Source organism: Ascaphus truei, chromosome 7 (genome assembly GCF_040206685.1).
Source record: "Ascaphus truei isolate aAscTru1 chromosome 7, aAscTru1.hap1, whole genome shotgun sequence".
Taxonomy (NCBI): Eukaryota; Metazoa; Chordata; class Amphibia; order Anura; family Ascaphidae; genus Ascaphus; species Ascaphus truei.
The window spans coordinates 73212488-73238434 of NC_134489.1; the positions used below are offsets into that span (position 1 = coordinate 73212488).

The following is a 25947-nucleotide window of genomic DNA, read 5'->3' on the forward strand; positions in this document are numbered from 1 at the left end:
CTTTTCGTGCATATATTTGTCATCTTAAACTCTTTTTGTTCCTGGGGGGGAGGCCTGCTCAATGGTTGCATAGAGTGCTGCATCTTCCAGCAGTGACAGAAGATGAACCCCTCCTGTGGCCTGCCTGGCAGTGCGGGGGTTAATGAGAGACAGTTGTACTGTAACTTCTGGGAAACGCTCCACGCTTTCTCTGAGTGACAGCAGTGCCTGTGGCAAGTGAATGACTTCTTGTGCCACGCTGGGATAAACATTGTTCAGCCTAGCCATTTAACCAGTTATAACACAAGTACAAATGGGAAGTGACACCTCACTCTGAGGATTGTGCTTTATGAGAATGCAATGGTTCATAGCGGTTGTGTTTACGAGCTGAAATTCATGTTCTTTTCTGTGGACTAAATTGTCAATGAAAGCTCGAATGTACTAAACAGCGCTAAGCCTTGGAGCACCTTAACCCCTTGAGTGCCAAGGAGGCCTGCAACGCTGCCCCCTCTGGCTCTCAAGGGGTTAATCAGGTGAATCTGCTTACAGCTGGGCACCGTTTAAAGCAGCAATGTCTCCTGCTTCTGGTATTTCGTATATGTTTTAGTTTCGAATCCCAGAGCAAAACTTCTGCTTTTTTTTTTTTTTGAACCACTGTGGATCCCTCAGATGTTCACCACCAATGTACCAATACTTTGCAAAAGCAAAATGGCCGCCAGAAGCATCATTACCAGGGAGCAAGTCATTCAGGCTAATGGTGTAATGACATGTGGCATGATGGCCTTCTTGATTTTGCCGCTGCAGCCAGTGCCCTGTTTTTCCTGCCAGGACCTCATTGGTATACTTTTTCTCCTGTAAACGGTTATTTGCTTTTCCTGCAAATAAATGTGTTGTGTGAGTCTGAAGTATATCTCATAATAAAATATTTGAAATGATAGGACAGCATTGGATACCCAGAGCTGATCTTGTACATTTTAGTTTCCCCTCTAGTAATGGTTCCCAGCGCCAGTCCTCCAAGAACCCCCAACAGGTTTTGGTTTTAAGGATATCCTTGCTTGACTGAGCCACCTGTGCTGAAGCAGGGATATCCTTAAAACCTGGCCTTTTGGGAACTACTGCTCTATAGATTACAATATGATCCCCCTCTTACATGTAACTTCAGTGGGATCATCGATTCCCATTATACTTCAGTGGGATCATCGATTCCCATGGTGCTGGAGACTCCTACCACTTCCGTGGCCACTGCACCCTCTTTCACTTCCTGATCATGTGACCGTGACGTCGATGGAAGAGGAGGGTCCTTCCCACCTGCGCAGATCATGATTAGGATCTCGTCACAGGGGCCACTGGAGTACCAGCCCTCATGGTGCACACTGTACATCCACAGAGCACTACAGTGGTTAAACTGCTATATCGGAGCACTATGACACGGAAACCCCATTGGTCAATGGGAGTTTCCGTGCCATAATGCACCCATTGGCACCATTGCAGTTTAATGACTAACCACCATACACTGCAATGGGGGTTTACACACATCAGATACCATAGACTTTAATAGAAATACCCCTCCTACACATTCCCCTATACATTTCAATAGAAAAATACCCTCTTACACACACACACCTGATGCCCCTAGACTTCAGTGGGAATACCCTACTACACACACGAAAAGCAACCATTGGGTGGGATCACCTCTTCTTACACAAACAAGATGCCCCCATAACTTTTGAGGCAATCACCCCTTTAAATTATCTTTTAGAGCATGAAAATGGTTGTATTGTATGAGATACATTCTTCTTAATGATTAACCCTTCTCCGCCAGAGCGCTAGGATTATTATGAAGAGGGCCTGTAGTCTTACATTTCAGGCCTTTTTGTAACTGTAGGGCACCGTTCTAGTTGTCCGATTGGTCATATAAAAGTGTAAATGCATTGTGGGTCATAATATTTTGTTTTAATGGACTTACAAAGGGTTTTCTCATAGGTGCATTAATGTGTGCGGAACTCACAAGCTCTCACTGGCCTCTGCTTCCGAGTTCTTCTGAAGCTCTGTTCACCCTTTTACATCTATGAAAAACTCTCTCTTTGGTCCATAAAAAAACTTACAACACACATACACTATCATTTTGCAAAGCCCTCTGAAGGAGAAAGGATTCATTGCATATTATTTGACTTCTTAGGAGGAATTAAAGGGGAAAACCTCCACAATGGTGACTATTTTAAAGAATACTACACATTTGTTGCTTTTTAAAGCAGCAGTCCATGCTGCCAGTTTAAAAAAAAAAAAAAAAATATTTCCCCCCTTCCCCTTTAATATGTGCATCAATACAATCCACAGAATAAGTAATTAGCTAAGTTGCTGATCGATCCGTTCTCCTGAGATCGATCGATGATTCGGCTCGGGGGTTCACTAAATGGCTGTCAGTGGAGCAGAAGAGGACCAAAGATGCAAAGTTCTGTGGGGAAGATCATGTTACCAAGTAGTCACTAGATACAATTGGTGCACTGCTAGAGAGCGGGTAGGGCTCAAAAAGGGGTGTGCCAGAGCCTATTTCAGAAGAGGAAGGGGATGTGACTTTGTAAATGGTTGCTATAGAAACAAAAAATGCTTGTTACATTATAATACATTAAAAATGTAACTGATTTATTAAAAAAAAAACACATGTAGGATATTGCGTTGTCTGCAGCTTTAAATACTTTGTAATGCAAGTATAACCATCCTCACACTGAAGAGACCCAAAGGGTCATAACAGCTGTCTGTGAGTAGGTTTACTGGCTATGCATTATTTAACCCAGGCTGTGCTGAAAAGCTGTGTGATACGCTTGCTGTATGGTTAGACAGCAAGGTTCCATGTTAAAATGGATAAGGAGTAACAGGTGACACTGTGCTCATTTGCATGTCATTTCCAAGAATCCCTGACTGCAGTGAAGCAATGTATGCTAAGAGATAATGGTGAAAAGCAGGGTTGCAGACCTGTCTGAGACGGGAATGTCCTTACAGGTGATATTTTTATTTGCAGTATGCTGTACAGTGGATGGGTTTTGTCACTTTTTACCCACCATCCCTTGTTTAAACAGGTAGTCCAAGCAGCTTACAAATAAATATAAATATTTTTTTTTGTTTTCATATATGCAGCCTTTGATTACCTTTATTGAAAATTAATTTACTAAGCTGCCCGTCGATTTGGTTCAACCATGATCGATCAGCAAAATCCTGTTTCCTAGGGTTCACTAAATGGTTGCCTTTGTTTCAAATCAGTCCTTTAGGCCTCGGCCATGTTCCTTGCTTGCTGGCGGAAGCGCGCTCCCGCTCAGCACTGAGCCTCTACAACCGCAATTAGAGCGGCTTTAGTAGGGGCTCACCTGCGCTTCCGCAAGCGTGCGGAAGCGAAGGTCTTAGGGGAATTTAAAATTCCCCCGCTTGCCGGCGCGACAGGCCGGTCACGTGAGCGGTTCGCCCAATGAGGGCGAACCAGCTCCGTGACATCACTGGCCCGCCCCCGGCCAGTGATGCGCCCGCTCCCGGCCCGCCCCCTGACGGCCCGCTGACAGCGCATGCGGTAAGCAACCGCAAGGCCAGGGAATGCACCCGCTTTCCCTGCGCCTCAGCGCCCCTCTGCACGCCAGCAGAGAGCATGGCTGAGGCCTAAGTCAGTGTAACTCAGCAGCTACAATGTATTCTTATATTACTAAGGTAACATTATCTATTGTTACAGTTGACCGCTCAAACTGCTGGGAATATTGGCAACAAATTATCACAAACAGGAAAGTGTTGCAAATATCTTGCACTGCTGGGGAGATGGGCTAAAGCCTGCTATAGAAATGAAGATGCTCAGTATATTAAAACATTAAATATGGCATTAAGAGTTTTTTTTAAAATAAAAACAGGTAGTACGTATTATCTAATAATACAGAACTAAAAAAACCACATATGTAGGATATTGCTTGGATTGCCTCTTTAATGTGTGGATACATTTTTTTTTTCCTGTAACTTTAATTTTAGACCACTTTATATCAGAGAATAAAAGAAATCCCTAGAGCTCGAGTGATTAAAGATATAAACATATAAAGTAGAGTTCTTGATATTAATTCTTTCAGTATCAGAGTGCCACGGCACTTCCAGCATTTGCGGTCATGTGATTGCTCCAGCAGTGATCACATGACCACCACTGCCCAGTCAACTGACAGAAATGGAAGGGGAACAGTTTCCCTGATCAGCCCCTGGGTAACGAGCATGACCCCATGACGTACGTGGTATGTCAATAGGGCAACTGACATGCAAGGACCTGTGACGTACCAGGACATCATAGGAGCAGTGAAAAAGATAAAGCTGCAATCCTGCCATTTCCCCCCCTGTCCCCCTTTTTATTTATAAGATGGGAACTGATAGGTATCCCCGGAGCTTTTTTTTTTTTTTTTTTTTTTTTTGCTCAGTGGGCCTCTCGTTTCCTGTGATGCTTGGGAAGTTACTGCTGGTACTTCCTGGTCTTTAAGGGGGATTTAAATGGCCATGGATTAGGAACCGCAATGGATGATGTTGTGGCTTCATTTTGCCGCCCCCCATTAACGCAGGCGGGGTAAAAAAAACAAGCAGATGGAAGTAAGAATCCAAAGTCGATAAACCATATTCATAGGATATTATCAATCTGCCATTCAATTGATAACTCCAGAAGGGCCTGGTTCAAACAGTTTTACATCCAATATATTTTCTATTGCTTCCACCCAACCTGAACCAACTTCATTAGCAGTGTCCCCTATAGCTGTCCTTATATTCTTTTCATCCATCCAATCTTTTTTTTTTGCTATTGATCAAACAGATCCTTTTTTTTCTTTTTGTAAAATGTTTTCCTCTCTGTTTTACCACCACCACTTCCCTTGGATAATTTCTCCGTCAAAGTATAAAAGTGGAAGTCCCTGTTGGATTTTTGCCCAGCAAAGAGCTTTGATGATGTAGCATTGGTTCAGTCCAAGGAACACCAGGTTCTGCTTTCACACAGCTTTTTGAAATCATTTTTCTCATGTGTTGACTCTGGCAGTAAAAAAAATTTCAGTAGCACTATATGGCCACATTTACTAAGTGGTACTATTCAATAACACACCACCTGTGGCCGGAAGATGTCTTGCAGCATATTTACTTAAATAGGCAATAAGTTTTTTTTGCGACATTGGAAGATGTCTTTTGGAATAGTACAACTGCGTAAATATGAGTCGTAGAGGGATATGTATCAAGTGTTGCAATCTCTCAAAAACCAGTGCAAATTGTGTCGTTTTGTGTTGCGCCAATGTTTCAAGGAGCTTTGCTCCAGTTTTTGCTCCACTTGGCGCCATTAGTGTTTTGGGCAATTGGAAAAGGGAGGAGCTAGGGGAGGAGAGTCAGCGCAGTATTATGAGATGTATCAAATGCTGCGCTGATAACTGGGGCAGTTTTCCTATATCTTTGCTCTACCTTTTAGGGGCTAATTATGTATACCCCAAAGTGGCCATTCTGCCCATTTCCTGATAATCCCCATTGAAGTCTATGGCTATTTGTGCCCGAAAACGTCCTGACCGACGGCTTTGGCATATAAGGAATAGGGCCCTGAGACTGAGCAAGTGTTATACTTCTTGAAATGATTTGCAGGTGCCTGCGATTTTTAAGATTTCGGAGGGAGAATAAAAATGTGACACAGACTCTATCCCGGGAACCTTTTCATGAGGTGGCTGACAGATCTGCCCATAATATCGCTGTCACGCCTATAAACTGGTTGCTATTGCGAAAACTGTATTAGAGCATTAACAAATATTTGCGTGTGTGTGCATGCTGTTGTTTTTTTTTTTAATTCATTACAAATTGCACTTGATGGGACCTCTGGGGGAGTGTTTGTCAATCTCGTGTGTTCTCTATCTGTTGCGCAATCATTCCTTATCAGAAAGGTAATAAAGTTAAGAGCGGAAGAAGGGGGTGGGGCCTGTTAAGGGGCATTTCTTGTGCAAATTGTTGAACACGACACATCACACAAAAGGGAGTAGCCAGAGGAAAACACTCCGTCCCCAAGTCTTAGGCCTCACTCAAACAGGCCGCGTTGCGTCCGTCGCAATTTCTGGTTGTTCGGTGGAAGTTTTCAAACTGAAAACTCCACCGGCAGCAAAGTGCAGGGTTGTCGCTGCAACATTTTGCTGCCACAACCAAAAATGGAAATGTGGTGCTACAGTCGCGAGACGTGAGCTGATTCAGACAATAAAGGCGTGTTTGTTACGCCCCCACCGCCACGTCCCCAAACGCCGCAACCCAACTCCTGCAGTTTGAGCAGAGATCGCTGGGCTGCAGGAGCGCGCGGCGGAGGCGCGAACGCAAGCACGCTGAAGTAGCAGTCTGTCTGAGCGAGCCCTTAGATTAGCATGTTTAGAAACTGACTGTAAAAGGGATGGCGTCACAGCTTCCTATTGGACATTTAAGCTACCATTATGTTAGCCCCAACTAGCCAAGCCAGGTTTACTACCGGGACCCCCTTCTGAGGTAAGTATCTCGGGAAACAGGTCTGATACTGAAATTAACACGGATCAGCCAGGAGACCACCTGATACGTACGTACGTATGTATGTATGTATGTATGTATGTATGTATGTATGTATGTATGCCTATACATACACATGTATGTGTATATATACACACACACACACACACTAAAAAGTGTCACCAGGAGTGCTGCTTTAACATTTCAAATTACCCAGATGTTACCTCTTAAACATATCACTGCCATTACTACACTTGAATCTCCTTTAAAGATATTACCGTTTTGTTCCATCGCCATGTGATGAAGGAATTAAATATAAACGTTTCCTCCTTTTTTGCCTGGTGTCAGAGTTGTTCTAGCCATTATTCTTTTTGGTGTTGGAATAACTTTTTTTTGTTTTTGTTCATCGCTGTGTGTGTGGTTCCGGAGGAAGTCTGCTCTTTTTCACGCCATATCTCTTTGATGGCTTTAGTCTGACCTGAGGAAGAGAGGAGAACTCTCGAACTCTCGAACCCTTGTCTTATAATATCAATTGTTAGTCCAAATAAAAAAAGGTATCGCCTAATAGTGAAGTACTCATTTACTTTGCACTATCGCAACTGGACTAACGTGGCAATGTCCACATAACTCATGGCTTTAGTGCAAGAAATGTTCATTGGTTGTAGGTTGTATCTTTCAATTGCCCAACAGAATAATTCTATAATAAATGTAATAGATTTCAAAGTCTCTTAAGGTCTATATCAGTGGTGCGCAAACTGTGGGGGCGCAGGTTTTCTGGGGGGGGCACGGGCGGTTACAGAGGTCCCGCACTCTTCCCCGCGGCATTTTACATTAGGCCTCTGCAACTTGTACTTACCGGGATTCAAGTGGCTTCTGCTTACGTCGCCATGGCAACGCGGCGTCAAATTCTGCTTTGGGGTCACGTGACCCTCGGCATCATTTGACATCGGGTCACTCGGGAGGGGGGGTCCGAGCACAGGGACTGAGACACGGGGTGGGGGGCAGCCAAAAAACTTTGCGCACCCCTGGTCTATATGATTTGTATACATCTGGACATGAGACCTGTAAGGTGTAGAACGCCCTGCACACATAATTACATTTGTAAAGAGCTCCCTTTAGCTGTGTTGACAGCATTTTCTGCTGTAAACATCAATTAATCTGTGTAATAGGGTAATAATACTATAACCATTTCCTCTTTTACCCTGTTGGCTGCCAGGATTCAGCCCCAGAGGTGGCTGTGTGACTGCTTCCCCAGTACAACTACAAACTGCTTTATAATTGCAAATGCTAAATATTACTAGTGCAAGGAATTATTCTCCTTTTGTTATGATCCATTATATACAGCAAAATATCAAAAGCTATATAGATGACATCAGGATGCTAGAGAAATGTGATATAATTACTAACACTTAAACCAATTTTAAACCAAATTAGTATTTGAGTTAAATATATTTCATTGTGAATAAAGATATCGAAGACGTCCTTTTTCTAGCTAAAACAACACTTTGTGCAAATAGGGTATTTTTTACTGCAACTATAAATACACATAAGCAAACTTCCTCTTTATTTTGTGTCAAGATTGTACAGATATGTGGGAGAGATTAGATTATATTTAAGGTACAGTATTTACACTTTTAGGCTCAGAGTATACAGCTTGCGTGTGTGCGCACTCGTGCACCAACCTCAAATAGGCATTAGCCAATGAGGCCGCTCCGTGTGTGCGCACAACGCAGCGTGCTGGCGCGACTGCGATTTGAAGAGACACATTTTTTACTGACGTGACATCAGTCACGTGAGCTGGTTAAGCCAATAAAGGCGAACCAGCTTCGTGACGCGCCCGTCACGACCCCGCATCGCCGCCAGCAATATGAGCAGCGAACGCTGCTGCTCCAACCGCGCGGCAAGGTAAAAGCTCGCACTCTCGCAAGCAAGCGGAGTGTATGAGCTTAGCCTTAGATTTTAATGACAGGCTTGCGGAACCCTGGTTGAAAATCACTGCTCTACAGTGTAGCCTTCCCCTCACCTATAATCTATCCTAAACGCTGCTGCTAGAATCACTTCACTCCCTCCTAAATCTGTCTCGGGATCTCTCCTGCTGAAACCTCACTTCTGGCTTTTTACTAAATCCCGTATTAATTATAACATTCTCCTCCTCTCTTTTAGGGCCATAAAATCGCCTGCCCCTCCTTGCATATCAACATAAATGTCTCGCTGCATACCTGCTTGCCTCTTGATTCTGCTAAATAATGTCTTCTGTCTATCCCTTGTTGTATGCAACTCTCTCTCCCTCCTAAAACCTTTCTCACTTACTGTCCCCCATTCCCCTCCAAGCACCCTCTCCACCTTTTTTAAAGTCTTTCTTAAAACACACCTCTTTAATGAAATATTTGAATAGCTCTAAAGGTACTAGTCCCTTGACCAGTACCATACATCTCATATGCACTTACCAAGACACCTTCCTACTCTCTCTATAAGTTCTCAATATTTACCACTTAGAATGTAAGCTCTTCGGGGCAGAGGCTCCCTTTTTCTAATGTTTACCTCTGTCTGTAGCACTTAGTCCCATTATGTCTCTTATTATTCTGTATTACTGCTGTGAAGCACTATGTACATGCATGGCGCTATACAAATACGTACAACCAAAGCAGCTGCTGGATATTCCAACCAGATGCTAAATCTCACACGCACTTTTTGGGACAGGACAATACTCCGCAGCCTATCCTCTCATTAGACTATTTTTCTCTTGCTCTGCCATTTAGGGGCAAATGCTATATTCGCCGAAGCAGCTATTCTGCCCATTTTCGGATGAAAGTCCCCATTTTACGTCCTGACTGACGGCTTTGGCATATATGGAACAGGGCCCTTAGACTCACCAAGTTTTATACTTTTTGAAATGCGCTACGGGTGTCTGCGATTTAAGGTTACAGAGGGAGAATAACAATGTGACACAGACTCTATCCTGGGAAGAGAAACCTTTTCATAACATAACCTGCCCATAATAAAACTCTGTCACACCTATAAACTGGTTGCTATTGAGAAAACTGTATTAAAGCAGTAAGACCCTTCACCCCCAGAATGTTAACTCCTATAATGTTAGTATCGTGCCCACTCCACGTGTCCTGCTCAACAAACAAAACAACCAGTGTTAAAAAATCATGATTGCCTTAATCTCTAGAGCAGGGGTTGCCAACTCCAGTCCTCAAGACCCCTCCCCACCCCCAACAGGTCAGTTTTTCAGGATTTCCCTGCTTCAGCACATACATGAAAACGAGAGGTAACTCTCAATGTATTACTTCCTGGTAAAACATTTTTATAAATGGTGTGCAAAGAAAATGCAATTCAGTACAGTCGTACATAGGATAAAAAAAAAAACCCTATTACTGACCTCCCCAGTGGTCCTGTCCATTCCAGAGAACTTTGTTTTTCATAACCATAAAATATATATTTATGCAAAACTAAACATGGAATGAATGCTATAGTAAGTGGAATAAATTAGTCCAGCGGTGCGCAAACTGGGGGGCGAGATTAACTGCGGGGGGCGCGTGCTTTCCGAAGGCACTTAAGCCGGGGAAGCGGCAAAAGCCTCTGTAAACCTTACTTACCGTGGTTCATCCGGCACGTGGAGACGCGTCGCCATGGGCTATAGCAACGTGACGTCATGACACCAAGTCGCCAGGAACCACGGTAAGGAAAAGGGAGGGGGCGCACGGAGTGCAGGACAGCCGTCAGGTGGCGCAGGGAAAAAAGATTGTCTCCCCTGGATTAGTCAATGTGGCATTAGAAAGTGGTTGTGAAGATTTTTGGATTCTAGTTTTCTAAAAGTTCATTCTCTGTATATGGCGTAAACAGTTGGGGGGGGGGGGGGGGAAGTATTTTATTAAAATAGTCTCAACCCAAGTTAAGGCATTGATAAACGTAGTAGTACTCCATACTTTTCCTACGATCAGTGACTGAGTAAAAAAATATTTTTGACCCAAGAGTTAACACTCTAAATGCCACGCAAATATCAAAGGAAGGTCCTAGCACTCAGGATAAAAAATATAATCTTGTAAACCATGTTAGAATTCATAAAGAATATACTGCTGGGTGCAGAAAATGGAAGGTTTGGATGGAAATCCCATTCTTCAGTGTTAGTGAAAGCTTTAAGAATGTAGTCCTGTGAGTTTTCCAATAACTTGGCGGGGGGGTTATTTTTAAAATCAACACTAGGATTAGGTCTCGATCCTTTTTTGTTAATCACTCTTTGCCTCATTTTTTTACCTATGCCAGATTCCTATAGTACTCAACCTATAAGGTTTCAGATAACGCGAGCTGTTTCCATGGGAAATGTTGTATAGAATTCACTATTTCCTGCTCTTCTCCCACGTTTCTTGCGTTATACGTTCTTCTTTGTTGACTAAGAAAACCAATGGAGCAATGAAGTTGCTGGGAAGGAAGGGAAAGCTAAGCGGGACCACATCTTCCCAAAGTACTCTTTGTATTTTTTTAATATTGAATTAAATAGAAATAGCCGTGCTAGTCCAGTTGCGATAGTGCAGAGTAAATGCATACTTCAGTATTAGTTGATGCCTTTTTTACTTGGACTAAAAATGTATATTATAGCAGATTTTTTTTTAAATCTACAAATCTGTCTATTGCTGTGATTCCCAACGGGTTTATGAAGTGTGTCTACAGGGTTCATCCCCTCCCCCCCCCCCCCAAAGAATTGTAATGGCAGATCTCAGGCAGTATAGTGGGCTCCTGAGCCCATGTAGGGACTATGCCCTTAGTAAGGCCTCAAGCTGCACCTTAGCGTAGGTGGTATAACTGTCAATTACAGCAGGAGCTTCCAAAGTCACTCCCCACAATGCTTTGCTTTCACAGCGGCAAGGCATTGTTGGGCGTGACTTTGAAAGCTCCCGACACTATCTGTACACCACCCATGCTGTGCGGAAACACTGAGGTGCAGTTTGGGGCCTTATTAAGCATCGCTGAACTTAGGATACTATACTACCTGGGATCATTCAGTTTTGTCAGCAATATTCTGATGTGTAAAAAATAAGATTAATTAATTGGGGATATGTGAAACAAATTGTTTTCTAGCAGGGCGAGGGGCAATGGGAAAAAGCGTTGGGAACCACTAGACTATTGGAAATGTCAGGGCAGAAAGAAGGTATCTTTTCAGTAAGCTGATTTTCAATACATGTTTGAATGTATCGTTTTGTCCAATATTCCGTATGGTGCAGGGGGGAAAGTGTTCATTGTCCTGGCCTGCATATCACTGGCTTTTTTTCTTCTTCTTTCTCTCCCTGTGATCCTAGTGGTGCAGCCCCAGCGCAAACGCAAAGAATTCTGGGACGTGACTTATCACAGCTCGGTGCCTGCCAACCACTGCCAAGCAGGAAAAATTGTGCCCCAGAATTCATAGCATTGTAACAGCTCACTACTGAGGAGGAAAATTTAGCAAATGGTGGGGGCAAGGAATTAGTTCTGCCAATGCATTGTTAGTTATGTGCTAAATTCCGTTTAGTTGTATAGAGGTTAGGTATTGTTAGCAATGTGTTAACAATTTCACACCATATTGTAAAGGGACTGGTTGAGCTACCTGTGTTGAAGCAGGGATATCCTGTTGGGGATCTTGAGGACTGGAGTTGAAAACGATACTATACTACAGAATAAAATGAATGATGCCTTTTTTTACCATTGCAAATGTCTTTTTTGCTTCTGTTTTTACCAATAATTCTGGAGTTCTGGAGACATCAGTTGTTGGAAACTTGCCTCCCCGGGAGGTTAAAATGGACACCAACATTCACATTCCTGACTTCAATGGGGATTGTTGGCCGAAAATGGTCCAAGCAGCTGATTTTTTTATTTATTGTTTATTTAGGGTGGTTGCTATAAGCACAGACATTTAATTTCTTTCAAGTCTTAGGGGCGTATTCAATATTCTCAGAAATGGTGTCAGCAATGTAAAAATAGGCTTACTTCACTTATTGTGTGTGAGATATATATATAACAATGAAAAGAAAAAGAAAAGCGTCCCAACTCAGCACTCAAGTATACTCAGAACAAATATCAAAGAAAATTATGATTTGTTTAACAGCACAAATAATCAAACATAAAAGACAAAAAATATTAAAACAAACCCTGACATCCTCCTGTGATAGAATATGTATCAGACGGGGGAAATCCGCTATGAAGATACTGATGGACCCCTAATACACAAGGCAAGGGAAAAAAGCCTATAAGCACAAAATATATGTAGAACAAGGGGTTAACAATAACCCATTGAACCTACAAGGCCGGCCTCACCCCTAGTAAATATAAAACCACACAGCAAGCATAGATAACGCATGCACCAAATTGCCTAATACATGCCCCAGGGGCGTTTGTTTTTTCCTGACTCCCCTGCGGATGGACCCCTCAATTGGAAGATCTTTACCCTTAGTAAAATGTCCAATCACAGTGTGGCATGGATGGTCTCATGGACTATGGTAACTGATGTGAACTGTTAACCATTGTTGATCCCATACTAACAGTCTCTTGTTGGTACTGTGCCTGGTTTGCCTTGATTATACCAACTGCATTTACGGTGTATGTATATAATATATGTATTTGACATCAGCATGTATTAGGCAATTTGGTGGTTGTGTTATCTATGCTTGCTGTGTGGTTTTATATTTACTAGGGGTGAGGCCGGCCTTGTAGGTTCAAGGGGTTATTGTTAACCCCTTGTTCTACATATATTTTGTGCTTATAGGCTTTTTTTCCCTTGCCTTGGGTATAAGGGGTCCATCAGTATCTTCATAGGGGATTTCCCCCGTCTGATACATATTCTATCATAGGAGGAGGTCAGGGTTTGTTTTAATATTTTTTGTATTTTATGTTTGATTATTTGTGCTGTTAAATAAATCATAATTTTCTTTGATATTTGTTCTGAGTATACTTGAGTGCTGAGTTGGGACGCTTTTCTTTTTCTTTTCATTGTTATATTACTTCTAGTCCCTAGCACCGTTGGTGGTTATATTACTAATTTAAGTACTCATTATATGCTTAGTCTGTTGCAGGCAGTTTGTCTTGTTTTAATATGTATATATATATTCTGCTACCTGTAATAGGAGAACTGTAGTGTATGCCTAATTATTCTGGTTGCGTATCATAGTGAAGGAAACAAGATTATTAACACCCTTTCTGCTCATAGTAAATGAAAACTTACTTGATTTGTTTTTCTTTAATTTAAAATATTTCTGCTTCACTGTCTTGTTATAGGCACATTATACCTGCATATAAAGACCATTGGTTTTCTTTGGTACTCATTGAAGTCTCACACTTTTTTTTTTTGTTATTAAATATTTGAATTACAAAGCCATTGTTTGGTGTGGGAACCCCTAAGCCTTATGACTGATCTTATTGGACCTTAACAGGCATAATTAATTGTAATAGCTTCTTAAACATTAGGAGAGACCTATACAAAAATAAACATAGTACGTGTGGAGAGGTTTTAAGGGGCTACTGTATGTATTACAGTCTAACTAATGCAAATGTGGGGGTCAGAAACCACCAGATGTATCAACGAATAATCTCTGTTGCTTTTTTTGCTTCAGCCAGAAGTGGGTTCTACATATAACCCCCAATAGTCTCTTACAAGAGGAAACCTATGAAGGTTTGATGCAACACAGATAAATACATATATTATTCATACAGGAAATGATTAACAACTTTTCTCGACTTTATTGCTCACTCCTTAACGGTGTTCCAAAAATACATACACTGCAGCCAGTTAGATATGTGAGCAAGCTGCAATATTTTCTAATTAATTAGAGGTTTTTAAGGTGCACCAGATATTGAATATATTGATTTTAATAAATCCTAAGCATCTTTCCTGTAACTTCTTCTCTTTGACCTTTTACAGGTCGTTAAAACCGCAATGACCTCCAGAAAGAGTTAATGTTAATATAATGTTAGTATCTTGTCTGCTGAGCATGTCCTGCTTTTTTATGGTTTATGTTTTAGCCTGCTCGGGGGGGCCAGAGCTCCATTTTAACCTCCCGCATACTTCATATTTCAAACACTTCTATCTCCTGAATGGAGCATCAGATTTGAAAAATAAAAACAATGTTGCAAAGGGAAAGAAGTAAATACATCGGCAAAAAAAAAAAACGGTTTGCTAAGATGTGCAAAGAAACCAATAAACACTTAGGGGCCTATGCAGAGAGCAGCGAATTTTAAAATTGGCGAATTTATTAAAAAGTAGCTTTTTTGGAGAGTTTTAATCTCCATATGCAGAAAAGTGCGAATTCTGCTATGTTTAACATGGATGCGTGTGGCGAGTTTAAATTGGCGAGATGCGCGCTTCAGAAATGTGTTAAAACAAATTTGCGCCTTTTTTCCCCCCTTTGCAATGGCCGCGAGCGGCAGTTTTTTTTGGCGAGGCAAAACGGAGACAATCGCGCCATTTTATTGGCGCGAACAGCCGCTAGATGCCGTTCGCGCCTCTCTGCATACGGATATTTTTTAAACTGGCGAGATTGCGGTTCTCGCCAGCCGCGAGGCGAGTTTTACAAATAGAAAAGAAAAATTGGCGCGTTTTTCGGAAATCTCCATTTTCTGCTGTTTTCTGCGCGATTATCTCCAAAAAATGGCGAATTTCGAAAATTCGCTGCTCTCTGCATAGGCCCCTTAGTCGGGTAGAGTTCAATTCTACTTGAGATCATAATTAACTTTATTTTTTTTTACCTCCTACTTGTGTTGTTAATTCTAGAGAACGCTTTTCAATAATAAAAACAAAATGGCGGTCAGTACAGACTGCTGCTCTCATATAAATTTAATACAAAAGAGGAGAGAAAACGGAGCAGTACCAATGCGAAGGCAAACGGAGAGATGCGTGTCCCATGTGAATAAAATATAGAAAAATGTATTGGATCATAGCCCTCAAGCCCCCCCCCCCCCCAATAGGTCAGGTTTTGCAGGACCTGTTGCTCCTTTGTTCTCTTGAGCATTGCACAGCTTTTTTGAATGGTAATTCATATAAGTTTAGTAGCTCTGGAAATTGGGGCCCAAAAGACTTACCTGCGAAGAGCAGAATACAAATGCCGTATGAGCTAAGCGTTCCATATTTACTAACCGATACTACTCCACGCGACAATTTCCAGCGCTCGGAAGGCACCGTGCAGTCAATTCAAGCGATTGGGCCATAGGGTGTCTCATGGAATGGCACTGGTTTAGTAAATATGGGCAATCAATCATTGGTTAAAGAGACGTCTTGTGTATCAGGGCAAAGAAACAACCCAGCGTGTACATTACACAAATACACAACAACCTGTTTTTCTACTGTGGTGGCCCAATTCATTGGGAATTGAAATGTCTGCATATTGTACATATCCTGGGCTTCTGGGTATCTATATCTATATTTTTGAAACCATTGTATGTCCCTGTGTCTAGGGCAATCACATTGGACCTTTTGGCCTGCCTCAGGCCAATGAGATGGCTCCCTTGGCACGCCCGCCCCCGCACACCTCTCATTGGCCGGTGTGGTCTAACAGTGTCTCACACACACCCCTGTGCCCCCCTCACCGCAAACCCCCCGCCCCCCCTCACCGCAAACCCCCCCACCCCCCTCACCGCAAACCTGAGCCTCCCCGGCGCCAAGCCTCCTCCACCTCCTCGACACGCCGCCAGCCAAACTCCCGCCGAAAAACCGCCGCCTGCCCACTCAGCTCTTCTCCTCGGGGCCCCGTATTACCGCCGGGAGCGCCAGCAAGCAGGTAACCCCTTCCCCCCCCCCCCCCCTACCGTGGCTGAGCCGGGAGCACCGGGTGGCGCAAGCAGGTACCGCGACCGAGCCGGGGTGACTGTGTGTGTGTGTGCGTCAGTCAGTCTGTGTGTGTGTGCGTCAGACTGATGCACGCACACACACACACACACGCGCACGCACACACACACGCGCACACACACACACACACACACACACACACAGAGACAGACTGACTGACGCACACACACACACACACACACTGCATGAAGCTGTAAAGGGGGGGGAACGGAGCTGTAAAGGAGGGAGGGGGGGACTGGATTGATGTGAACGGAGGACAAACAGAGAGGGGGGAGACGGGGTAGAGAGATGGGGAGGAGAGAGAGAGAGGAGCGGGAACATTACATCCCGGGCAACGCCGGGTCTCTCAGCTAGTAGCCAATAGAAAGAGGTGATCTGGCACACAATCAATGAAGCACTAAAATGTCACCTGCCGGTGCCCACAGACAAGGGGGATCATCCTACCAGATTCTCAAATGGTATCAGGGTAAAGAGAGTAGTCCAGGCACACGGTCTTATCATAAAGTAGAAAATTTAATCCAGCATAAATCCAACGTTTCGGCTGCACACAGGCAGCCTTTGTCAAGGTGAGAGCTCTCACCCTGCCTGTGTGCAGCCGAAACGTTGGATTTATGCTGGATTAAATTTTCTACTTTATGATAAGACAGTGTGCCTGGACTACTCTCTTTACCCTTCTGGGTATAGCAACACCCCATTTTTCTACATTTATTTACACACTAGGGAGTGCCTTAGCATCTGAGATATATATATAATATATCACTTATCACACCTCTTTTGAGGGCTGGTGGCCCTTGAAATATGTAACTGGCTTTTCTGCTCATCCAATTAAATATTGCTCATTAAAGATTATAATAAAAGACACGTTTTAAATGCCAGATTCCTGTTCCACTGCACTTTTTTTTCTCCTATATTGTCGCAGCTGGCATATTAATATTTTCTTTCTTTATTTTTACATGATGCCTTCACTTCCGTATTGATTCATGTTCGATTTGTTTAGAGAGGGGGGATAAAAAGGATTAGGAAATAATGAAAATGTATCTGACTCCAGCATACATTGCAACTCTGCATAAAAACCATCCCCAGCTGCAGAGAGAGAGAGATCACATCATCCGGATTAAGCAATACAATATTCTTCTTATTTTGCAGGTCTTGCTTTTGCACAAAAAGCCTGGTTTGACCTCCAAAAAGAATTTGCAGAGTAACCTAATGTGAACTACAGTACAGCTGTGTGCTCACTTAAAGGTACAATCCTTGATGGTCTAGTTTAATAATGCAGCTTTTGTCAGTGCAGAATCTCTTTTCAGATCTTTGGGTAGAAAACAAGATTGTTGTCCTTTTTATTGATTGGAAATGATGCATAGAATATGACTCACTATTATTTTATTTTATTTTTTTACTGAAACAGCGTGATTAATATTATTGGCTGCATGTTTTATTGTACACCTTTCTGATGAAGATTGCATTTGGAAAAAAAAATAAACTCTTGCTACTGCCTTAGGCCAGGTCCCCAGTGGCTGCTGCTCTGCGCACTACGGCATGCTCACCAGACCACAGCCCTCTATTGGGCAGGCCCTGTGTGAGTGAGTGTGAGTGAGTGTGAGTGAGTGTGAGTGAGTGAGTGTGAGTGTGAGTGAGTGTGTGTGAGTGTGTGTGTGTGTGTGCCTTTGCCAAAAGACAATATTTTTGTCTTTTGTCGCGACGGCCAGGCATTGGCCACTTCATGGCGGCGGTTCAGCCAATGAGGGCGCACCAGCTGCGTGACTTCATGCCCCCCTCCCCCGCCCCCGTCGGATTTCCTGCTCTCCACTGCAGACCACAGGTAGCAGCTTCAATGGGTGCACACGCCGCCAGACGCTCCGGCGCATGTGCAGCCGTGACCACTGGGGCAGTAGCCATAGTATGGTTTAGGAAGGGGCAGGGGGGGGGGGGGGGGGTGTGATAATAGACTATATACACTGCAGAGAAAAGAGTTCACCCAGACTGCGGTGTGTATGTATGTATGTGTAACCCACGTTCCCCCACCCTAAGGGAGAATCACTGCTGTTACCAGGTGTTGGCGCTACCTGTATATAGCTCCATTCAACTGGGAGTCCGGTCCTCAAGATCATGCCCATGGGCCCTCTGAATCTAGCATAATTAGAGAGAGAACTATTTTCTCTCGCTGCAAAAGCCTGCCCTGATGGTAATCTTAGCAGCGCTTCCTAATGTAACCCATATTCCCCCACCCTACGGGAGAATCACTGCTGTTACCTGGTGTTGGTGCTACCTGTATGGCTCACAGGAGGCTCTGAGCATCCGCTGGTGGTAGTGGGGATAATCAGATAGGCTTTTAGGGATCCATAGCTCTTTCCTTGGTGTTGCAGGGCCTCCATTCCCACAGGGCCTATAGGAATAGGTGCAGTCCCCTGTGAAAAACACTCACTCTCTCCCTGACGAAACTGCAGCCCCAGGCAGGAGTATAAAACAGGAACGGTTCTTTATTCTTCATAGTACACAGCAGTATACCAACATTTACACACTCGTGGTCCTTGGAATCACCCCCAGGGCTTGAGGCCACAATGGTCTATCCCTGTCTCCCACACTCCCTGGTGAAGTGTGTGGTAGCTGGTCCCACTCCCCTGAGGGAGGGGATGGAAGGTTAACCAGAACCCTGGCTCCACACTTCCAACTCTCAAACCCTCTAAATTTAGCCTGCAGCCCCTTTTTGTTACCATCGGAGGGTCCTAGGTCTGAGCCCCTGATAGGGCAGTACCCAGGCCTTAGGCCCACCCCCCTGTCAATCTAGGGAGTTGTTTACTGCAGCAGCAAGGGCAGATTTAACCCCAACACTGCCTGCTGGGAACATTGGCAACAAATTATCACAAACAGGATAGTGTTGCAATGATCTTGCACTGCTGGGGAGGTGGGCTAAAACCTGCTATAGAAATCAAAGGATGCTCAGTATATTAAAACTCATTAAAAATGGCATTAAATGTTGAATTTTTTTTTTTTTAAATGGTCACTTATTACATAAACCAGATTGGATATGAATCCACAATGGGTGCTTCTAACGCTTGTTGGTGACTTTGTGGAGTATAATAAACGGATGGTTGTAGAACAGACAAATGATGGCTTGGTAGATGCAAAGTCTGAATATGTAGTGTGTATCAAGCCCAGTGATGTGTGGATATTCTATAGCCAAACACCTCACCTGAAACTTTCAGGGAGCAGGATATGCGGGAGAGCAGTGTCTGACCTGTGTTGTCCCGGAGCAGGTTCCGTGTCAGCGGAACCCTCCCACGGGACAGTCGGGTACTTCCCGTAGCTCTGTGTCTTTAGACAATCCGTTTGTCCACACCGGCTGAAGATGAAAACACTGTAGCAGGTAAGAGTTGACTTGTATACTCACATCCCGCTGAGAAGAAGCATCAATACCGCCGCTGTTCAAAACGCGTGCTGCTGTCCCACGCAGGGCTGCGCACTGCAAGAATAGACTTGGCTGGAAGCAAAATTGAATTTAAAATATGATCATTTATTGGGCATGAGAGCCAAACCAATAACAAACAAAAAATGTCCTCTGATGCGTTTCTCTCCTAAGGAGCTTTATCAAAGAGTTATTATATCTATTATTACATAACTGATGATTATTATTTTAAACCTTATAAGATTTCACATTTTGCTGCTTTTAAATACTTCTACTGTAGGTATCAGATTTGGGTAAAACTACATAGATGTAACAACTTGAACATATAGCTGCATTGCCCCTTTAAGGCGGTTTACATTTGGCAGTAAAAAGCAGTCCTGACGGCTACCTTAACAAGCAAAACGCTTTGGGGGTTCATTTACAAAAACCTTCCAGCTGCAGATGTGGGCCAAATGTCCAAAGAAATACTTCTCCTTGATCTCATGCAGTATTTTTGCCCGGCTTTGCAGCCAGGAGACCTTGATATGTATGTATGTATGTATGTATGTATGTATGTATGTATGTCTTTATTTATATAGCGCCAAAAGTGTACTCAGCGCTTCACAAAGAATACAATACAGGGAATTATCATAATACAATAAGCGCAGCAAAATCAGACAATAGGAAAGGAAATCCCTGCCCCGAAGAGCTTACAATCTAAGTGGTATGTTGGGAGACTTGCAGAGACAGCAGGTGAGCAAATAAGTTGCTATTTATTTTTGCGCTAGGAAGAGTTCCAAATCTGCATAAAACGCATCTTTGGTTGGTTATTTGCATTTAATTAAGAAGCCGTGCGCACAGAACTCATCCTTTTGACATAAAGATAACAACCGTAATCTCAGAAGTGAGACGTTTTCAATATCTTGGCAAAATGGCATGATACTTTGCCATTCCCACCATTTTGACATGTTTGGGTTTTCTTGACAGAACAGCTATAGCTATTGGCAATCATTCCCCATCGTGACCAACGGCCATCGCCAGTAGGATAGCATTACTTTATTCAAACCCACAATAGCCAGTCTTGCGATTTGGCACCGATTCCTCCATAGCCTCAACAGATAACAATCCAGCCAATGTGTGCCAGGCAGCTGAGAAATAATTTGACTTGGTAAAAGTCACATTATCTGATCCTGATCTTTTAAAAAGTTTCTGTTTTGTGTGTCCTAAGAATATTCTCTGCATGACCGTCACTGGGTTAAAGAAAGATGCCGCTGTATTTCTTATTCGCTAAACAGCTTATGCTGTGTGCTGCTGAATAGTAGAATTGTTGATGAGTAATATTGAACTTTAAGAGGCCTGTTAATCTCTGCATTCCTCTTTCTTTGCGGCTGCTAAATAGACAATGGGGCTCTATTGGGGCATCGCTCCTCCATTTGTTTAACGATTGCTCTCTCTAGAGCAGGGGTGGCCAACTCCAGTCCTCAAGGGCCACCAACAGGCCAGGTTTTCAGGATATCACTGCTTGAGCACAGGTGGCTCACTGATTAAGCCACCTGTGCTGAAGCAGGGATATCCTGAAAACCTGGCCTGTTGGTCACCCTCGAGGACTGGAGTTGGCCACGTCTGTTCTAGTGCATAGCAAATATGACTTGGAAGTTGTAAGTATTCACCTTAAAAAGAGCTAAACACAGTTGTTTAACAACAATATAACATTCGGTTACATAAGTGTTAAAATCCATCCGGAAAACTGAAGTTGTCAAATTTACCGGCTATTTTATAGAAAAACCTAGTAGTTTAATTTGTTGTGTTGCCACTCGTGTGCTAACAAGCTGGTGGTGTCTTCTGTCCATCGTGTTTATGCAGAGGCGTTGGGGCTATACATTGGGCCCCCCATAAAGGTTTGTCACGTAAATACATGGAGTTATTTATTAAAATCTTATAAGCTGCCGAACGGTGGCAAGAAAAGCACAGCATTGACCAAAGAAGAACATTTCTAAAAACAGGATTGTCTAGTGGTGTCTGGGGGGGGTTTCTTTGCCCCTGTCCTGCCAGTTTTGGAGCTGGTAGCGTTTGCTATTCATTGCTGCTCCGGTGTCCTAGAAGTGTGTGTTTGCAAGACATTGGGAGCGGAAGGTGGCGAATATTATATACACACACAAAGTGTCAATCAGACTTGGATAAATCGCCCCAATAGTTTCCATGGTCTTGAGTAAGCAAACAGGTTTTTCCCAGTTTCTATCCTTAACCCTATTTTTTACCGTTTGATTGTTTGCTACAAGTTAATGATTTTATCATCATTATTTCCCTTAGTAAGTGTGGTGCACTTTTTTGTGTTTTTTTTATTTTTGTGCAGGTTTTGTAGCTGGGAAACTGTTAATGATGTAGCCATAAAAATGTTACATTTTGTGTGTATGGAAATGCAGTGACTAAAGCAGAGTTTTTCATCCTTTTTTGGTCAAGGAACCCTATAATTATACAGTATTATGAAATTCTGCGGAACTCCAACCCTCTCTAATAGTGTATCTGAGATCAGATGCATTGTAAAGAACCCCAACCCTCTCTAATAGTGCTTCTGAAATCAGCTGCATTGTAAGGAACCCCAAACCTCTCTTATTGTTTTATAGAGACGCCCCCCACTTTGCACCCCCCCAACTTGCACGACTGTAAAACGTGACCATAATCGGCCCTCATAGGGCAATGACTGATGTGACACCTCTGTGACATGTAGCAGGTAATCCATTTCACCCTAAAGTTTCCAAAAGGATCCTATTAAAATGTGTATGTGTACGACCGGGAGATTAGCCCAAATATTATGCCGCTTGTCAAATGAATCCGCTAGTTACTGGGAGAGAGTTATTGCGTATTATATAATATCTTATTCAATTCACAATGAAGCGATTGTCCTCTTCCACACGCCAGGTTGGAAAATTGTGCGATAGCTAAGGGAAAGTGACAGGAGACTGGCATGTCATGAACTGGATTCTAGCACAGATCAAAGAAGAGTTGGATATAAAGATTCATGACTGAGATTCACGTTAGATTCATCTTGTGATGAAACTGCATTTTGAATCCTTTAAAAGTGAAGTTCTGTTGCAGGCCAAATATGAACCAATGGCAGTGATATGTTTATAACTGGGTGATCGACCCCTTAAATTAATCAGAATAAACAAGTCTTCCTCAATGGTTGCAAAATTAAGGCTTCTTTGAAGATGCGGTGCCACTGGATGGATCTAATGGCAGTAGAATAAAAAGTTGTGGTTGATTGTTGCATTAACATCTGCTCCAAAGAGATTTGTGTCAACAAGGCTAACAGGTTTCATACATATGCCACTGGCGCAAATTGAATCAAATTAAAATTTCTGCTATGCAGGATGTAGCAAACTGCACCATCATCATGCATATTCCTGTCTGTCTCTGTCCATTGTGTTTCCTTCTTCATAATATTAATATACTCCGCTTGATCAACATACCTTCTGTGCTAACGATCTGCATACAATACAAATCACTTAATTAGAAAAGATTTAGATAATAGTCATGTTTTCTAATGTAGCGTTGACAGTGTTATGCATCACTGTACATAGAATTGTGAAGTCACTAAGGCCCTGTCCTGAAGAGCTTACAATCTAATTTTGGTGCCTGAAGCACAGAGAGATGAAGGGGCTTGCCCAAGATTATAATGAGCCGACACTGGGATTTGAACCAGGCTCACGCCAGTTTGAGGCGCAGTGATGTGACTGGATGAGCGCCTGCTTGGGTTTTATGCAACAAATGTACAAGCAGAAAGTTAAAAACACACTTTGCTGGCAGAGTGCAGTTTTCTTCATACATACACAACGTAGAATAATGTTTTAGTTTGTATGGAAAAGAGAAACCAGTTATTGTTATCTTATTTATTGTCTTTATCAGAAGTTCCTATGATATGTACTGGGGGTACTCCCTATGTAAATGTAGGTGTGTTGTTTGCTGGGGTATGTTCTGTTTAATTCGAGATCTTCTAACTGGTACAGTATATCTCCCGATGAAGCAGTTGTCACAACTGAAGCCACATGGTTTAGTAGTGAGAAGAAAATCCATGTAGCCTTTTATTGTCTGGTCCTTGTTTTTTTCTTCTTTTCTTTACAAGGCTGCAATACATTATTATTTTTTATATATGATTTTTTTCTTTCAATGGAAGTACAAAAACAAATCACTGGGACTACACTGCCAGGTATCATGCCCACCAACATCTGGTACTTAAGTACACTTTATTTGCGATGTCAGTGCAGAATACAGGAGCTTCAAAGCAAGTGACCTCTTCTAAGGATGCAGTGTAACACGTGCAATTTCCTACATGTACGGGTCATGTGACCAATAACATCTGTAGTGTATAAGTGTACAGCAAACCAAAATACCACTTGTGGCTACAGTTGCATGTCTCAGTTCTGCAACCCTGTCTTTCCCCATTAGTTCTTATCATACCATGCTTCCACTGAAGCCAGGGATTCTGGGTGATGACATGCAAATGAGCACTCGGTGTGTCACCTTTTAAATCCCTGGCTGTAATTTAAGCACTGTTTGCTAAGTGACAATGGGGAAGGACATGGTTGCAAACCTGCCTGACACATGCAGATGCACCACACGTGGTATTTCTATTTGCTGTACGGTGGAGTGTTATTAAAAATAGGAGAGATTGAAGGTGGAGCAAAGCAATGTAAGGGCTGGAGGCAAAACATTACAAATAAACTATTTATTGGGCATGAAAGCCACAAAAATCGGACACACAATTAAAGCTGCAGTTCAGTCTATATCCTGCATGTGTGTTTTTTTTAATAAATCAGTTCTGTAGTAAGAAATAATACTTTTAGCATTTTCTGTTTTTAAAAAAACAACTTTGAAAGAGCAATTTTCTTGTATTCTATTTTAACAAGCATTTGCTAAGGCACTGCCCCTTCATGGCCTGTCACAAACCCAGGCACACCCCTTTGTCAGCACTGCCCTCCCTCTCTCTAAACGTGCACTAGCATCTGGTCACATGATCTTCCTCATAGCACATTCAAGGAAGCTGGAGAAAAGGGATCAGCCATGCATAGAAGCTCGGATAGGCGATTTCAAACTTATTACAGTGTTTATTCCATTCATTGCACGTGTATATAATGTAAAATTGTAATAATTCCATTTATAGCAAACGTGTATATGTGAATATTATTTAGATGTATATGTATGTTACTGAAATGTGGAGTGAGTGTGTAGGTAAATACACACAATACACTTCCACTGCATATATATATATATATATATATATATATATATATATATTATATATATATATTATATATATATTATATATTATATATGTATGTATATGTGAAGTTATGTGAGTAAAAAAGTGACAAAAACCCTCCATAGCAAGGCAAATAGCAAATGGAAATATTACTGTATGCTCATTTGTATGTATATATATATTTATATACACACACACTTCAAATACGGATAGTGATTCACGTAAATGATATATATATATATTCACTTTCTGGGAGTATAAGAGTGACTGTCCTGTTGTTCCTTTTTTTGTATCCATCATTGAATGGTATGCACCCTCTCTTTACGTTTATTTTATACTAGCTGAGAGACCCGGCGTTGCCCGGGATGTAATGTTCCCGCTCCTCTCTCTCTCCTCACCCCTCCCCCTCTCTCTGTTTGTCCCCCATTCACATCAATCCAGTTCCCCCCCTCCCTCCTTTACAGCTTCATGCAGTGTGTGTGCGTCAGTCATTGTGTGTGCGTCAGTCAGTCAGTGTGTGTGCGCGCGCGCGTCAGTGAGTCTGACGCAGAAACACACACACACAGACTGACTGACGCACGCACACACACACAGTCAGTGTGTGCGTGTGTGCGTGCGGCAGTCAGTCAGTCATTCAGTCAGTGTGTGGGTGTGGGGATGTGCGCGCGCCAGTAAGTGTGTGTGTGTCAGTCAGTGTGTGTGTGTGTGTGTGTCAGTCAGTGTGTGTCAGTCAGTGTGTGTGTGTGTCAGTGTGTGTGTGTGTGTGTCAGTGTGTGTGTGTGTGTGTGTGTGTGTGTACCATTCATTGTGTGTGTGCGCGCGCGCGTCAGTCTGTGTGTGTGTGCGCGTGGGTGTGCGCGCGTGCGTCAGTCAGTGTGTGTGTGTGTGTCAGTCAGTGTGTGTGTGTGTCAGTGTGTGTGTGTGTGTGTGTGTGTGTTTGTTTGTGTCAGTGTGTGTGTGTGTGTCAGTGTGTGTGTGTGTGTGTGCAGCAGTCAGTGTGTGTGTGTGCAGCAGTCAGTGGGT

The 25947-nt window shown here is 42.8% G+C and overlaps 1 protein-coding gene across 3 annotated transcripts in view; it reads left to right on the forward strand.

Annotated features, from left to right (window-relative positions):
• The window catches only part of WIPF1 (WAS/WASL interacting protein family member 1), a 74295-nt gene that overhangs the window by 15295 nt on the left and 33053 nt on the right, over positions 1 to 25947 (forward strand). Inside the window, exon 2 of one of the 3 annotated variants that reach the window (XM_075609028.1) lies at positions 17429 to 17524. The exons of the other annotated variants lie outside the window; for them this stretch is intronic. The gene's annotated coding sequence lies outside the window, so the exon portion shown is untranslated. The remainder of the gene's footprint in view (positions 1 to 17428; positions 17525 to 25947) is intronic. 3 annotated transcript variants of the gene reach the window in all.